The sequence below is a fragment of the Geotrypetes seraphini genome, chromosome 2 (genome assembly GCF_902459505.1).
Source record: "Geotrypetes seraphini chromosome 2, aGeoSer1.1, whole genome shotgun sequence".
Lineage (NCBI taxonomy): Eukaryota > Metazoa > Chordata > Amphibia > Gymnophiona > Dermophiidae > Geotrypetes > Geotrypetes seraphini.
In genome coordinates, this window is record NC_047085.1 from 245,248,298 (window position 1) to 245,265,084 (window position 16,787).

Consider the following 16,787-nt stretch of genomic DNA (forward strand, 5'->3'; position numbering starts at 1 on the left):
TTTCCCGATCGGCCCACAATCTACCTAATGTACCTGGGGGCAATGGGGGGATTAAATGACTTGCCAAGGGTCAAAAGGAGCAGCGTGGGATTTGAACCCACAACCTCAGGGTGCCGAGACTGTAGCTCTAACCACTACGCCACACACTCCCATACAGTAGAAATACAGCCTCATGATGTCCTCCTCTTCATTGTCCTCTCTTTCCTTCAAATGTCCCCTGACTTAGTGGTACCCCCGAAGAATTTAGCGCTCCAGGCTGCGGTAGAAACCTCTACTGCAGCTTAGTAAAAGGGGAGGTTACTTTTCATATTGGAGAAGGGAACTGGGGAAGGAATGATGCACTCGCTGCCTACTTTTGTGACTAGGGGTAGTGCTCAGCTTCTCAAAAGCACTACTACTTTTCAGAACAGTTTACAGTTAATTAAAATATGATATAGTGCCTAGCCTACGTGGATTCCGGTGGTTTACAATATAACCAGGCATAAAATACTCTCAAGAAAAAGAATGCCATAAAATCAGACAGGAAAGACATAAGAACATAAGAATTGCCGCTGCTGGGTCAGACCAGTGATCCATTGTGCCCAGCAGTTCGCTCCCGCGGTGGCCCTTAGGTCAAAGACCAGCGCCTAACTGAGTCCAGCCTTACCTGCGTACGTTCTGGTTCAGCAGGAACTTGTCTAACTTTGTATTGAATCCCTGGAGGGTGTTTCCCCCTATGACAGCCTCAGGAAGAGCGTTCCAATTTTCCACCACTCTCTGGGTGAAGAAGAACTTCCTTACGTTTGTACGGAATCTCTCCCCTATTAACTTTAGAGAGTTCCCTCTCATTCTCCCTACCTTGGAGAGGGTGAACAACCTGTCCTTATCTACATTCATTATCTTGAATGTTTCCTTCATTCCAATAACAGAAATGGTGTGGTGGCCATGTTAGTCCAAAGTAATATATAGAAATAAAACAAAAAACTAAGGAAATTGTTTATTTAAAGCTTTTATACCACTAACTAATGACTATGAAATCAGTTCAGAGTGATTTACATGAGCAGTTTTGATGGACATATGAACATTAACTTCAGTAATGATCGTACACAGCACATGAATTACAATATATGAACTATAGACAAGGAGTAACACTGCACTGTTGGAGTTATGACAAAAGAGCTTAGTAATGGTAAATAACTAACTTTTTTATTTGACTAACAATGCATTTTTTTCATTAGCTTTTGAAGGCAACCCTTTCTTCTGCAGATCAAAAATAAGTAAATGTTGACAAAAATCAGCATATGCAAGGGAAACATGAAAGCATTCCAGTGATAGTCTCATGTTTCCCTCTTTCTGTAAGACTGTCATTGGAATCCTTTCATGCTTCCCTTGCATATACTGATTTTTGTCAACATTTGCTTATTTCTGATATGAAGAAGAAGGGGTTACTTCTTGATTTTCTTCCTATCTCTTGCATTGCACCTTCGAGGCCCTGATTCTGCAAAGTGCTCCCGATTGTAGGCAGCTTTAGGCGTCCTACAGCTATCTAATTAGCTAATCGGGAGGCACTTTTTCAAAAAAAAAAAAAATGCTCCCCAGGTAGGCCGCCTATATTGAAGGCGCTTCCAGAGAGCCTAGAGAGGCCCGCAAGCCCGCCTAAGCTCACCTAAGGCTAGGCAGTAGCCTTAAGCGAACCTAGGCGGTCCTATACGTCTCCCTAGCAGAACGGGAGACGCTTACCATGTAGATTAGCAAAATGCTGGCCTACATGGTAAGTAGATGCAGCCGCTGAACCTAATTGCAGCAAGGATCTCCCTGCCGTGATTAGTATAGCGGCTGCGGCTAAGGCTGCAAGTCTCCCCTCCCCTACCCCCAGTGATTGTGGCAACCCCTCCTGCCGACAGAACCCGCCCCCTCTCAATGATTGCCGGCAGGAAGGTGCCCAACCCTTCCTGCTGACAGAACCCGCCCCTCCCCCCCGATGATCGCGGCAGGAGGGTACCCAACCCATCCTGCCGATCCCCCAATGGCCCTCCCGAAGATTGCAGGCAGGAGGGTGCCCAACCCCTCCTGCCAGCCCCCCCAAACCTCCCCCCTCGGAACCCCCCCTTGAGCTTACCTGCAAGTTGGACCGGATGGCTCCTCACACGTCCGGCCAGTAGGTCCGCCTCCGTCCAAATGAGGCGGGCCAACCCCTCCCCTGCCCAACCCACAGGATCCTAGGGCCTGATTGGTCCAGGTGCCTAGGCCCCTCCCACTTTTATATGCCTCCTTTAGAGCCATTTAATAGAATTTCATAAGACAGTGGTGGTGTGGCTTATTCTCTAAAACCCTGGGCTGAACTCAGGTTTTATTTATGACAGTTATAGGCTAGTTTTCAATTTTTCATGCCTGTCTAAACTGATTGAAGAAATGGTGGTTTCCAAGTTCCAGACATTATTAAAGAACACAATCGGTCCAGATTTAGATCTATCAACAGAATAAAAACTGTGAGGGGAAAGTAATTGATGACTTGAATTGTAACCTTGATAGAGGACAATCCCTCTTTTAGCTTTGCTCAGCTTGTTGACAGTTTTCACCTCTGCACCATGACTTAGCTGGATAATTCAACTGGTATACCCTTCTTTGTTTCCACTCCTTTTTTGTATGAAAAACTGCATAGGATAATAATTTGTAAGTCCTCCTTGATGTCCTAATTCCCTTAGGTCTCGCTACTTTTCTCAATAATGGTACATGTGTGTCTCCAACCAGCAGAAAATATTAGGAAGCATGAATTATACGTTTTATGTATTGTAATGAAATGCAGATATTTTTTTTCAATTAGGGAACAATTATTCTGAAATGATTGTTATGTTAATCTAAGTTTGAAAAAAATAATCTGAAGAAATTAAATTCAAGCAAAACATAGAGAAAACAGAAAAAAAATAAAAAGATTCTGCTAGTGTTCTGTAACAGAATACAGGTGCCCCACTGCTTTTATAGAATTCACATTCAATGTGCTGCGTTTTGGCATCTAAAAATGTTGACTCTTTGTAGATATGTTCTCATAGTTAGCTGAACTAAATACAGTAAATGTTTTAGCCACCTAGTGCTGCCACCACTATCTGTTCATTTTAGGCCTGCTTTTTAGAAAATCTACACTAAACATGTAAGGACCAATTCTATACAGAGTATTACAAGTTAAACACCGAAAAGCTGAGCATTAAGCTAATGTTCTATAACGCAAATCTGTGTACAAAGCTGTTACAGAATACTGGCTAAAGTAGACAATGATGCACTTACACCTGCTTTATGGCTGAAGTAAATGCAGCACCTGACAGTATTCTATAAAAATAATGCGCTGAAACAGAATGACCATGACTCATTCATGCCTCTCCCACATTAATGACTCCCTTGCAGTTACATGCTACAACACTTAGGCATCAAGATATAAAATAGTGCTTAAGTGCAGTTATGCCAAGTGGTGTAGCCACGGGTGGGTCTGGGCCCATCCATTTTAGGCTCAGGCCCATCCAAAATTATCACGGCCTTCTTATGACTACAGTGTATGCCAGCTGATGCTATAAACCTCTTGAGTGGTTTTGTAAAAGGAGGGGTTACTTTTTAACTGCAAAAGTCAGATGCGACTGAAAAAAAATTGGCAATAAATATTAGGTTAGATAGAGTGGGAGCCCGCCATGACAATTTGGGAAAAATGCTTGAGTACTTGAATAATTTGTAATCCGCATAGAATTGTAGGGTCTGCAGAATATAAATTATAAAAACAACAATAATAAAAAAAAATTTACTTAAGAGGCCCGTTTACTAAGCAGAGGTAAGCACTAATGCATGCTTAGCGACACTTAAAAACAATTCGGGAATGAGAGATTGTCATCCTAGCACATAAACTTAATTTCATACTATGTTCTGACCTCAAACACCTTCTAGGACGATAAATTTCAAAAAGTCCTTGCAAAACATTAGGGGATATAGTATCTGATGTACTATTGACATAATTTTATAGTGCATTCTTTGTTGGTTTGGCAGCCAGTGTAGCTGCTTTAAAATTGGTGTTATGTGAGCCATTTTGGTCGTACCGGCAATTAACCTTGCTGCAGAATAAGCCGCTGCACGCCCTCATCTTCACTTTTGCAACTCCCTAAAACAATGCATTGCAGTAGTCTACCCTACTTACAATTAATGCTTCTACCACACTACAAAAATCATAATTTTGAAGCATCGGTTTTAACCTCTACAACATTTGCAAATGCACATATCCTACCTGAATTGTCTTCAATCTGATTTAATTCATCTGTGCTGTTTCAGGAGCAGATTTCAGATTTTCTAAAAGCTTGCTTTCTGTCAGTTATACAGCATCCACTATCCGTGTCCTCATCTCAATAAGTCTGTTCATGCTTCAGTTGTACAATTGGACTATTGCCTAAAAAAAAAAAAAAAAAAAGCATGAGAGAGGAGGTGAGCAGTGTTTCTCTTATATAGTTTATAGTTTATTATTTCTATTCTGCTTTTATCCAAAGTGGATTACAAATATTACATACATATTAAAACACTTGACAAATTATAACATACAAGTATTTCATTCATAAACTATCAAGACATCTCAAAAAGTGCTGTAAAAGGAGATAAAAAGTCAATACTTCAGTCAAAAACTATATGCTAAGTGGCAAATTTCATCTGACAGAAAATATATTTTTCAACATTTTCTTAAATCAATGCAAATCTTTTTGTTGCTGAAGATACGCTGGAAGTCTATTTCACTCTGATGGTCCAGCACATGAAAACAAACTTTTCCTTATGGATTCATAGTGCAAGCATTTCTGAGTAGGAACAATCAGTCCAGATTGAGCTAAGGAGTGCAGGGTTCTTGAAAGTACATAAGATACCAAACAGTCTTGCAAGCACTCAGGTGATATTTGATTGAGACTCAAATACACCATCAATAGCAGTTTATACTCCATAGATAACTAATACATTGCTATAAAGTGTATGGTAAACATGCTCAAATCTATTATTCCCACTTAACAAACATATTATGGAGTTCTATGCCACTTGTAAAGCAACATGCATGTTCCTGGCAACCCCAGAATCATAACAATGCAATAGTCCAACCCTGCAATCATAGCTGATTGAACAACATAACTCAAATAACACTTAGACAAATACAATCAAAGCTTATTTAGCATTCGTAATTTAAAGTAAGTTTTCTTAATAACATTCTGTACATGTGGTTGAAAAATAAGCTGAGGGTCCAATATGACCCTTAAGTAGGACGCCTTATCAGAAAAATTCATCCCAGGATACTAAGAGAACTCAAACATGAAATTGCTGACCTGCTGTTAGTGATCTATAACCTGTTGCTAAAATCGTCTGTAGTACCTGAAGATTGGAGAGTAGCTAATGTTAAGCCTATTTTTAAAAAGGGTTCCAGGGGAGATCCGGGAAATTACAGACTGGTAAGCCTGACTTCAGTGCCGGGCAAAATGGTGGAAACAATTACAAAAACTAAAACTGTGGAACACGTAGACAAAGATGATTTATTGAGACAGGGTCAGCATGGGTTCAGCCGAGGGAGATCTTGCCTCACCAATTTGCTTGACTTCTTTGAAGGTGTGAACAAACATGTGGATAAAGGCGAGCAGGTTGATGTAGTGTATCTAGATTTTCAGAAAGATTTTGACAAAGTTCCTCATGAGAGGCTCCTGAAAAAATAAAGAGTCATGGGATAGGTGGCAAAGTTCAGATGTGGATTAGGAATTGGTTATCGAATAGAAAACAGAGGGTAGGGTTAAATGGTCATTTTTCGCAATGGAAGTGAGTAAGCAGTGGAGTGCCACATGGATCTGTACTGGAACCGGTGCTATTTAACTTATTTATAAATGATCTGGAAATTGGAACGACGAGTGAGGTGATTAAATTAGCAGATAACACTAAACTGTTCTAACTTATGCAGATTGTGAAAAATTGCAGGCAGACCTTAGAAAATTGGAAGACTGGGCATCCAAGTGGCAGATGAAATTTAATGTGGACAAATGCAAAGTGATGCACATTGGGAAGAATAACCCTAATCACAGTTACCAGATGCTAGGTTCCACGTTGGGGGTTAGCGCCCAAGAAAAGAATCTGGGTGTCATTGTAGACAATACGATAAAACCTTCTGCTCAATGTGTGGTAGTGGCCAAAAAAGCAAACAAGATTCTAGGAATTATTTTAAAAAGGATGCTTAACATGGCTAATAATGTTATAATGCCTCTGTATTGCTCCGTGGTACGACCTCATGTAGAGTATTGCATTCAATTCTAGTCTCCTTATCTCAAGAAATATATAGCGGCACTAGAAAAGGTTCAAAGAAGAACCAAGATGATAAAGGGATGGCATTTCTCTCGTATGAGGAAAGACTAAAAAGGCTTGGGCTTTTCAGCTTGAAAAAGAGACGGTTGAGGGGAGATATGATTGAAATCTACAAAATCCTGAGTGGAGTAGAACAGGTACATGTGGATCGATTTTTCACTCCGTCAAAAATTACAAAGACTAGGGGACACTTGAAGTTACAGGGAAATAATTTTTAAACCAGTAGGAGGAAATATTTTTTTCACCTAGATAATAATTAAGCTCTAGAACACATTGCCAGAGGTTATGGTAAGAGCGGATAGTGTAGCTGGTTTTAAGAAAGGTTTGGACAATTTCCTATAGAAAAAGTCCATAGTCTGTTATTGAGAAGACAGGGCAAGCCACGGCTTGCCCTGAATTGGTAGCATGGAATGTTGCTACTCTTTGGGTTTTGGCTAGGTACTAATGACCTGGATTGGCCACCGTGAGAATGGGCTACTGGGCTTGATGGACCTTGTAAGACTATTCCTATGTTCTTATGTTCTTATCAATGTATTTAATATAGCAATGGCAGCAGATGTTTCTATCATTTGTGAGGGAAAGTGGCAGACCTGCATTACAATAGTCAAGATATGTAGTAATGAGTAATTGAAGAAAGGTAACACAAGTGGTATCATCCAAATACTGTAGCATCTTAGAAAATAGTATTTTTCGCTCCATAAGACGCACCTGACCATAACACGTACCCTAGATTTAGAGGAGGAAAACAAGAAAAAAACATTCTGAACCAAATTGTATACTAATATATACTTGGCACCTTTCAATTCCATTCCAAGCCCCCCCCCTCCCCCCGGCACCTTTAAATTCCATCCCAGCTCCCCTCCATCAATCATCATTTTTAACATAACATTAAACTTTATACACCACAAAATTCCTTTTGGTTCGATGTAGTTATAAAAATATAAGTACAACAAAAAGAAAAATATAATTTTAACAATGGTAATAAGTAAAAAAAATTAGGATTACAATATAGCTAGAGTGCCTAAGAAGTAGTAGTACAAACTATATATTACAAGAATGAAAGATAAAATAAAAAAATAACAGGTATTAAAGCAAAATACCTGAGAGGGAGGTATAATAGAAAGTGACAGTCATTCAATCTTAGAAGACAGGATGGTAGGCTGGCCACAGAAGATCTCCTAATGTCGGGCCCCATAGACTCCAGGCTTCTGAGGAGAGGGAGTAGAGTCAAGACTGCCATTGCCAGCAAAGGAACAGCTGAAGGGTGAAAGAGTCAATCGCTCCCAATGGAGCCAATTTGCCAAGGTTCTTTTGCGGCAGACTCTGAGCAGGTGAGACCAGTGGCGAGGAAACAACGCCACCATTGGGCAGAGTCCAAAGAGCCGAAGCACAGCAGGAGAGCAGAACCAAAAGGACTCTCCTCATGCTGTAGGGCCGATGGGGCCACGGATATTTAGAGGAGGTACAGCTCCACCCCCCGTGAACGTGGCCATCTCTGCTACCGATGCTATTTACCCCTCCACCTCTTGATACAGGAAAGGGGGCAGGATGGAACACACTGAACAAGCTGCCAGTGTTTTACCTGGGGGGCCTAGCGCTCATTCTTCTCCCCCTTCTCGGACTGGAGGTGGGAGGCAGGCCCTCACTGAACAAGGCAATCGGAGTGGAAAGAGCAGAGCTCACGCTTGGTGTCCACAAGCGCCATGCCCTTACCTCCCTCACATCACTATCTGCTCATCTCCTCCATTAAGATGAGTCTCCTCCGTTGATGCACAACCCCCACAATGCTCCGCCCTCAACCCGGTAAGCATCGGAGGATTGATGAGAGAAATCGCCTGGCATTCGCTTCATAAGTCGCACCCATATTTCCACCCACTTTTTTGGGGGAAAAAGTGTGTCTTATGGAGTAAAAATTAAGGTAAATGTTAGGAAGGAGAAGAAACATGATCTGACAGCAGCAGAGATATGGGAGCAAAATTAAAGCTGAGAATCAAATATCAGACTGAAGTATTTCATAGAATCAACCTGAGTAAGTGTAACAGACTAAATCTTTGGAATTTGGAGGAGGAAGCATATGGCTCCAGAAAAAGAATTCAGATATCCTGGTTTTACTTCAATTGCTTTGCTGAAATCAGCAGGAAATTTTTAGAGGTTAACAAGCCACCAGTGGCACTGAGAGTAGATTGTAGGTTGGTCAGGTTCGGACTTGTGGTATTTTGAATGATGACAAGGAGAGTATTGTCAGTGTAAAAATAAAATTTAGTGGAAAAAGTCTGGATCAAGAATGCTGAAGGGCTCAACAAGATGTTAAAGAGAAGGGGTGAAAGCATGGAACCCTGTGGGACACTGTAAGGGAGTGGGAGATGATCTGATTTGAAAGAAGGAAGAGAGACCTGGAAGGAGAGGTCAGAAAAGAATAATGAGATCTTGAAAACAACAACAAAGAGATCAAAAGGACTGCACTGTCTTGATTAAAGGCAAAGTATAAATCATTAAGCTGAGAAGTAATGATAATTTATGTGGAATGGCTAGGGTGAAGGCCTGATTGACAAGGATGTAGGACAAGTTAGGCGCCCTTTTACTAAGGTGAGCAAAATTTGCAGTTACTGTAACTTAATGTGGGATTTTACTGTGTAGTAGGTGCAAATTTTATGCAGCAGCCACTGGACTGGAACCAGCATTTTCATATGCAGGTTCTGCATTAGTGTCATAACCTGATTAAGGCTGAGATATTTAGGGCTGGATTCTGTAATTGGTGCCGATACCGGCAGTTGTCTTAAATGTGGCCAATGATCGTGTGGAAAAGATAGGCATCAGAAATGTAGGCCAGGGTTTTCTGGGCCTACATTTCTGGCACCTTTCTTTGTATGAATCTTGCCTATATAGGCGCTTTAGGCCCCCTAATGCCAGAGCTACTCTGGCATTTGGCGGCCTCGAGTGCCTACATGGGGGTGATTCCAACGCCTTTTAATTAGGTGCTGGTAGGCTCTTCAACTTAGCCATTTTTTGCCATTTCTAGCGATGTTCTTCAGTTAACTAAGGCATCGGTATGGGTCATGGTGTCTAAGTTTAGGAGCCGGTTTTAGAATTTACCCCTTTGGGCCTCCTGTTTAGGAGACAGTAAGAGGGTCCCACATTAACTGCACTAAGTGCCTCTGCCTATCATTTCCACACCCATTACACAAAGCAACAAAAAAAAAATTTTGGAGTCATCTGACAGCACAGCACATTTTTTATATCAGTTTTTCACATTGATTTCAGATCTGTTATTAGTTTTTTTCAGTCACATAAACTTTTAAAGTTATTACTAATGTTAGTTTATAGTGTTTCAGCATATAGGGTTCTAAGAATTGCAGCATCAACTTAAAGAAATGATGCAGTATCTTTGGTCCAAAGTCAAATAAGCACACAGCATAGCATAATTATATTGGACTGTATCACTTAGCAACCAATATTTCTTCAAAAATGCTTTGAGTATGATTTCTTTTGTAAGTTGTGTCACAGCACAACATCCAGCCATCATACTCTCATTCCAGAAACCTTGGTAGCAATGCTCCATTAACTGAATGTCCTGGTGAAAAATTATTGCCCGTCACTCACCATACCAAGATTTTACAGAAAAAAGTAAAGATGTGAGTGCAAAAAGTGTATTTTTAATGACATGTGACAGCCAAGTTTCTGATATGAGTCAAGGAGATTCTGAACTCCTTCCATGTATGGAGACTTATGGTTGCCCAGAAAGTTTTCCACTAACCACTTGAATGCCTTCCAAGCTCAACTGCAGTGATTGGTTAAAATCTTCATCCTGCATAAAGGACTTGATCTGTGGGCCTATAAATATCCTTTCCTTCAGTTATGCAGTACTAATTTTTTGAAATTTCTTAACAAGACATTGAAAACCTGGCGAGTTTGATTTACCCATGGCATTTACCAGGTTCTTCATCAACCCCAGCTTGATATGAAGAGGTGAAAGAAATATTTTATGAGGATCCACGATAGCATAAATTTCACACTGATTGTCCCTGGGTTATAGGTATCCCTCAGCTACCAGACACGTTTGACATAATGTTCAGCTATCCCAGAAGCACAGGAAACAGCAGTATTTAGTGAATCCTCCTTGCATTCCCATTAGCATGCCAATGACCTTCAGATCACCACAGATGTTCCACTGGTGTGTTTTTATAACTGAATGCTTCTAATAAATTTTTCATATTCACATAAGACTCCTTTAGATGAGCAGAATGCGCAATTAGTATACTTGGTTTGGAATTTCCGTTATGCAGTAATACTGCCTTCAAGTTTCTCAGTGAAGAATCAATGAAGAGACGCCATTAATCTGGACAATGAACTTGTGACAAACTGTTGAAGAGCCCATTGATGTCATGAGAAAAGCACAATGAGCCATTTACAGTGAAGAATGTTGTTAAGTTATGATTCCTTTTTTATTAATTAATTATATTAGCATCTTTTGCTTAAGCCTTGAAGCAAGAAGTTCTGCTTTTTCTTCTGAAAGATTTATATCACAAATAAGATCATTGAGCTCAGCTTGTGTAAATGTCTCTGATTCTGAATCTTCATTATTCACATCATCAGGATCAGATAATTCTGGATTGTGACCAGCTGCTACATCAGCATCATATTCCTCATCATGTTCCACAGAAGCAAGTCCATCTTTTGGAGGTACAGAGACAGGCAGTGAGTCATTATGAGGAACAGGCCTAATAGCAGAATCCAGAGTAGGATATATAATTTTGTACTTAGTTTTAGCTGAAAATCCACTAGTGTTCACAAGGCAAAAGTAGCAATATTTAATATGGTCTTGCGATTCCCTCCATATCATTGGGATTGCAAAGGATATCGCTGCCTTTCGTCAATTGAGCCAGTCACAAAGTCCATTGGAACAACTGGTACAGATGATATGTAGCACCCAAGACTTATCCTGGTCACCCAGTGGACAACCAAAGTACAATTTGTATACCTTCATCAGATCTACGGTAATTGGGTAACGTTGTGTTTTTGTTGTGAATGAACCACAGACGTAACGGAAACTATCTGGATGATTAGTACAATGTCTTGGCATGATAAAGACTGATATTAATCACCATCTGTAGCATAAAAAAACAAAGACAACTGTTGTTAACCCTCCTTATATGTTCATCCTATAAATGCATGATATATCTCCCAATTAACGATTATAATTATATATAATGAACCTCATTACAAAAATGTGACCTGCTAGTGAAAAACTAAACACAGATTTGAAATCAGTATGAAAAATGCTACAAAACCCATCCAACATTAACTCTGATGAAAATGATGTGTTGACCTGTGTTATCTGTCCATGCCATGCTCCCTAACATAAAAACAAACTAACGTAAATCCCAATTAAATAGTTGTGCGCTAGCTTTTACTGTGTAGCAACCCTTGTGTTAAATACTTAATGCACGTTAGTAACAAGGCCACAGTGTCAGACTGAAATCATTCCAACCAGCCTTATGCTATCCATAAAGTGAAGGAGTGGAAGAAGGATAGGGAAGAGTTTTCCAGAGAGTTGTACTTTTTGGGTTCTATCTAGTAAATCTGTCCCCCCTAATCCTATGCAGCGCACTAAACATTAGGTGCAGATTCAAGGCATAACTGCCGTTATACAATGACAGTTACAGACCAGAGTATCAATGGCATAACCAAAGGCATATCCAGACCTCAAATTTTGGGTGGACTGTTAGCCAAATTGGGTGGGCATATTATTATTATTTATTAATTTGATATCCTACCTGTACCATCCAAGGACTTAGGCAGCTTTCAATTATGAGCGTCGGAGCAGCGCAGAGCATTCAGTGTGCTAGCTAGCACTAAAAATCTCTTGCACAGTTTTGAAAAAAAAAAGGGGTGGGGTAAATTAAATGAAAGAGCAAAACCTGGAAGAGGATTTTACTATTGCAAACCTCATCACACAAACAATGGATCATCTCATCTTAAATGTTGCTGTTCTCTGAATATAGCCTTAGAAGCTCCCCATTGGGTGGATCCTATCGTACTCTCTGCCTGGAAGGGGGGTGGGGAGGATAAGAGAACTGCAGAGGTCTAAATTGTGAAAGATATCCAGACACTTTAACCATCATTCGAGCCTGGTGATTTACATATTTGTGGAATCCTAAAATAAAAAATCCAGACAGATGGCAATCCAAGGCTCCCTACACCTAAACTTTTGGGCCTAAGGCAAGTGCCTAGTTTGCTTATGCCTTAATCTGGCTCTGGTTCTTGAAGATATTCAGAGTTTTCCATCATGCAAACATTTGTTAGAACAAAGATTCCAACTTTATGAAAGACTTCTCTGTAATTGATGATAATGAAGATAAAGATGAAAATGCAAGTGATGAATTAGAAGTGCTACTTCTGTTGCAGATGATAATGACAATAATGATGATAAAGCACTCTGCTATATGGAAGTCAAATGTTTCAGACAGAGATTCTCTTGATCAAAACCTGCAGACCCAGTCAGAAGACATCAGTAATTTTGCAACACGGCCTGATTTGAAGGGAACTTTTAATCAGATTGAACAATCTACTTCTTGCTAGTGCAGTTGCTGAACACCTTTTTAGCTGTGCACCCCCTCCTCAGAGACGCTTCAACTGAGATGCAAAGGTGTTTCCTAGTGCCCCTTTGCTGTTGAAGTGTGATCCAATGAGATCATCATTGGCAACATGAGGAGATAAGTCAGCGTTTGAGGAAGGAGTGTGTTGGCAGGCTGAGCAGGATGACCGGATCCCAAATTGAGAAAGGAATTTTAGAAAACCCTATGACAGTTATGGACTCTGAGTTCACTAGGAGTAAATCAGAGGTGACTTTATTGCCTAGAATAACTTCTTCTGCCATGTCTCTTTCATCTCTGCTGACACTGTTAGACATTTCCCTAGAAGCTATTTGGTCTGTGCTGATAAGACTGATTAATTCACTCTTGGGGAAGTTGTCAAGGTTTTGTAAAAGGTATGCTTTTACTGCACCTTGATTTACCATGGAAGTGAGCAACCTGTGGTATCTCAGTGGTAAATAAATAACTCTGCTTGTTAGCCACCTGGCAAGCAACATTATTCCATTTGCTTGGAAGCATTGAGCCTCAAAGCCATGGCCTGATGCTCTGGGTCTGTCATTAAAGCAACCATAGGACTGAATGTAATCCCTTTATCATGATCCCCCACCACTAATTATACTTCCATCAGCCAGTCTCTCCCCCCCTTTCATAGTGTCAGAATTTTTACCGCTGCAGTCAGCAATAAAGAAAAGGCTAACACGGCTTCATAAAAAGGGGGGGTTGAAAAATTTTTTAATGGCCACACGATAAAGACAACATAAAAAATTGATCATTTTATTGCTACAGTAAAAATGTCAGCATGCAGTAAAAATCAATATTAGACACGCTTGACTTGATCCATTTGGCGTGTTCTTTGTGTTTAGTAACACTATAGGGTACCCCTCCATTTAAGATAATGCTCCATTCTATTTACCCCGGCATTTATCTATCACCAACCTTAGTTTTTCATTGTTATCCATTGTTTAATATGATCCATGCTATTGGTGACCAACCTCAACATTTAGATACAATCGATCATCACATTAAAATTAGGCAAGGCCAACAGTCTGACCAGAAGACTTAGGGCTCCTTTTACTAAGCTGCACTAGCGGTTTTAGCGCGAGCTTAGCGCGCGCAGCATTGCCACGTGCGCTAGATGCTAATGCCACCATTGAGCTGGTGCTAGTTTTTATGCGTAGCGGGGAGGGCAGCGCGCGCTAATCTGCAGCGTGCATTGGTCGCCTTTTATCTCATGTTGCAGTTATTCTTGAACTTTTAGAAGATCCCATCCATCTATCAGTCACACTATCATCTCTATGTTTTTCTAATTGTCGCTTTGAATTAGACAAGCTATTATCCTCATTCATTATTTGGCTCATTACTTTTTTGTGATTTTAAGTTTTTAAACACAATCATAATTTAAAAAATTATCTTATGAGTTTTATAATTCTCTAATTTTCTGTGCCTTTTTAAATTTAATATGATTTTTCCTTAATTTTATATCCTCAAGATTCATGTTGATCCCTGATTATCCACATTTGTTTTTTATATTCCTATTGAAAACATTAGGTATGAGCCGGATGTTATTTTGGCGGCTATGGTTCTCAAGATCCTCCGCCCAATCCTCCAATTTACGGCACCGATCCTCCAGGGCCTGGGCTCCAGCCTCCAGCGCTACAGCACGGTCGTCATGTGCCGACACCTGGTCCTCCACCCATTGAAGTCGAGAGGCTTAGCAGTGGGCCCTTACTGGTGGAACGGGCGCACCAGATCAGGGTGTGTCGTGAGGGAGACAAATGGCCAAGACCTGTGATCGGCCGCATACTCAATTTTGCAGCTAAGCACCTGCTTTTGACCAAGCAAAGGGATCTGTTTCATATGAGGGCCATCAACAACTGATGTTTCAGGATTACTCCATCAGGGTATCAGAACAGAGGCATGCGTTGGCACCGTACTGCACCCAACTCCACCAGAAAAAATTAGGTTCGTATCATATTATTAGACATACATCCATTCTTACATCTCTGTACTGTTTTCATTTGTATCCATTCATTGTTACATACATCATCTTCAATATTTATGTAATAAATCAAGTTTCCTCCCTGATCACATTATTGTATCTTCATCACCTGTATTTCATTTAAGGTTCAACTTATAACACTCATTTGGATTCACTTGACACCATCTATTCCCTCAAAGTCACCTATTATTCACATTTTATCTCTTTCTCTTTATGTCCATATATTTATCCATGTCACCCATTTTAGGAGATATTAGCATTTGGGATTTCACCACAACATCCATCAACCCATCATAATGTCAATCTTTTGTATTCCCATTTACAATAACATTTGCAGGACCCCTGAGGAAAACGTACTGTTTATATTGAAACACGGACCATGTTGGGTCCAGCTTATCTAGCACATATGTGGATTGTTTTTGTTTTTGTACTTTTAACAACAACTCTCAATAAAAAAAGAAATCTTGCGCTAAGAACATCCATTCCACAGTTTCTTATTGTTTTGGTTCGCCAATCGTTATGGAATTGCTGGTTTTTTCTTCTTTTGCTGTTTAACAAAATCCACATAAAGACATGCTAAGGCCACTTATTGCCATAGCTTAGTAAAAGGACCCCTTTGTAAGGTAGCTTTTCTTTTTTTTTATGAAGATGTGAGATTCCCAATATATGTACCGATATAGTCTATAAATGTAAAAAAAAAGAAAAAAAAAGAAAATGAATAATATTTTCTTCTCCTGTCCCCACTTTACTATCTAACACTGAAACATTGAAGGTTGGTACAGTTTGGTCTTACCATTTTAAAGTTTCGTGAGGGACATATACATTAAGGGCTCCTTTTACAAAGCCACGCTAGCGGGTTTAGCGCGCACAACTTTTAATCATGCGCTAACCCCCGCACTGGCCAAAAAACTACCATCTGCTCAAGAGGAGGTGGTAGCGCGGCCGGCGGTTTAGGGCGCGTTAAACCGCTAGCGCGCCTTTGTAAAAGGAGCCCTAAAACACTAACTTCAGCAGACACAGACATTCTGGATGACCTTATAATCCCTCTTTGTTCTACTGAACTGAAGCCGATAACAAAGGAAAAAAATCAATATCATTGCATATGTGGCACTTTTGTTCCATTACTATAGCAGAACTAAAGGCAATATATGATAGAATTATTCAATATCAGACCCAATGGCAGCGTCAAAGCATGAATGTGAGCTCACTAATCGATAAGGGGAAAGGAAAAAAAGCGGCCCTTTCACTAAAGTGCACTGAGCCCTAATGTGGGCTAAGCACATGAGAAAAAGCCTACAGCAAAACGTTCTAAACTATTTTGTGGTACTTTGCCTGCCAGCGCATGCCACTCACACACTAATCTTTTTTTTTTTTTTAATTTCTTCAGCAGGGGTTATGTCGTGTTGTTTAAACTGCTTATACTCAGCGGCATTTAACAGCACAGTGCATTGAATATTGACATTCACTTATCATGCCCCAAATGGGCAGGCCAGAAGCATTACAGGGGGTAGAGCCAAGAATTATATAGATGCTGGCAACGTTCGGAACTGGCATCTGCATAACTAACCAGGCACGTAGGATCACATAAATACATTCCTAACTTTTTTCTGGTTAGCTATGCAGGTACTGGTACAAAATATCAGTCAGTGCCAACATAAAATCCAGGTACCAGCCTGCAAAATACAATGGCCTGCCCTCCCTCCCTAGCAAGCTTTGATCTCCTTTCTAACTTTCCTGTACCAGCTTCAGTCTCTTCCCAACGACACATGGACCAGCCTTCTCCCTCACTCAGTTAGTGGAAGTTTCCTGGACCTACTTTACTCCCTTGTGGTCCAGTGGGGTGATGGGAGCAGGATCAAACCCCATTT

The 16,787-nt window shown here is 40.4% G+C and overlaps 1 protein-coding gene across 4 annotated transcripts in view; it reads right to left on the reverse strand.

Moving 5' to 3' along the window:
- Nucleotides 1–16,787, reverse strand: part of CDH12 (cadherin 12) — a 799,528-nt gene that overhangs the window by 622,780 nt on the left and 159,961 nt on the right. For all 4 annotated transcript variants that reach the window (XM_033935287.1, XM_033935284.1, XM_033935288.1 and 1 more), the window contains one exon: nt 4,241–4,399. The gene's annotated coding sequence lies outside the window, so the exon portion shown is untranslated. The remainder of the gene's footprint in view (nt 1–4,240; nt 4,400–16,787) is intronic.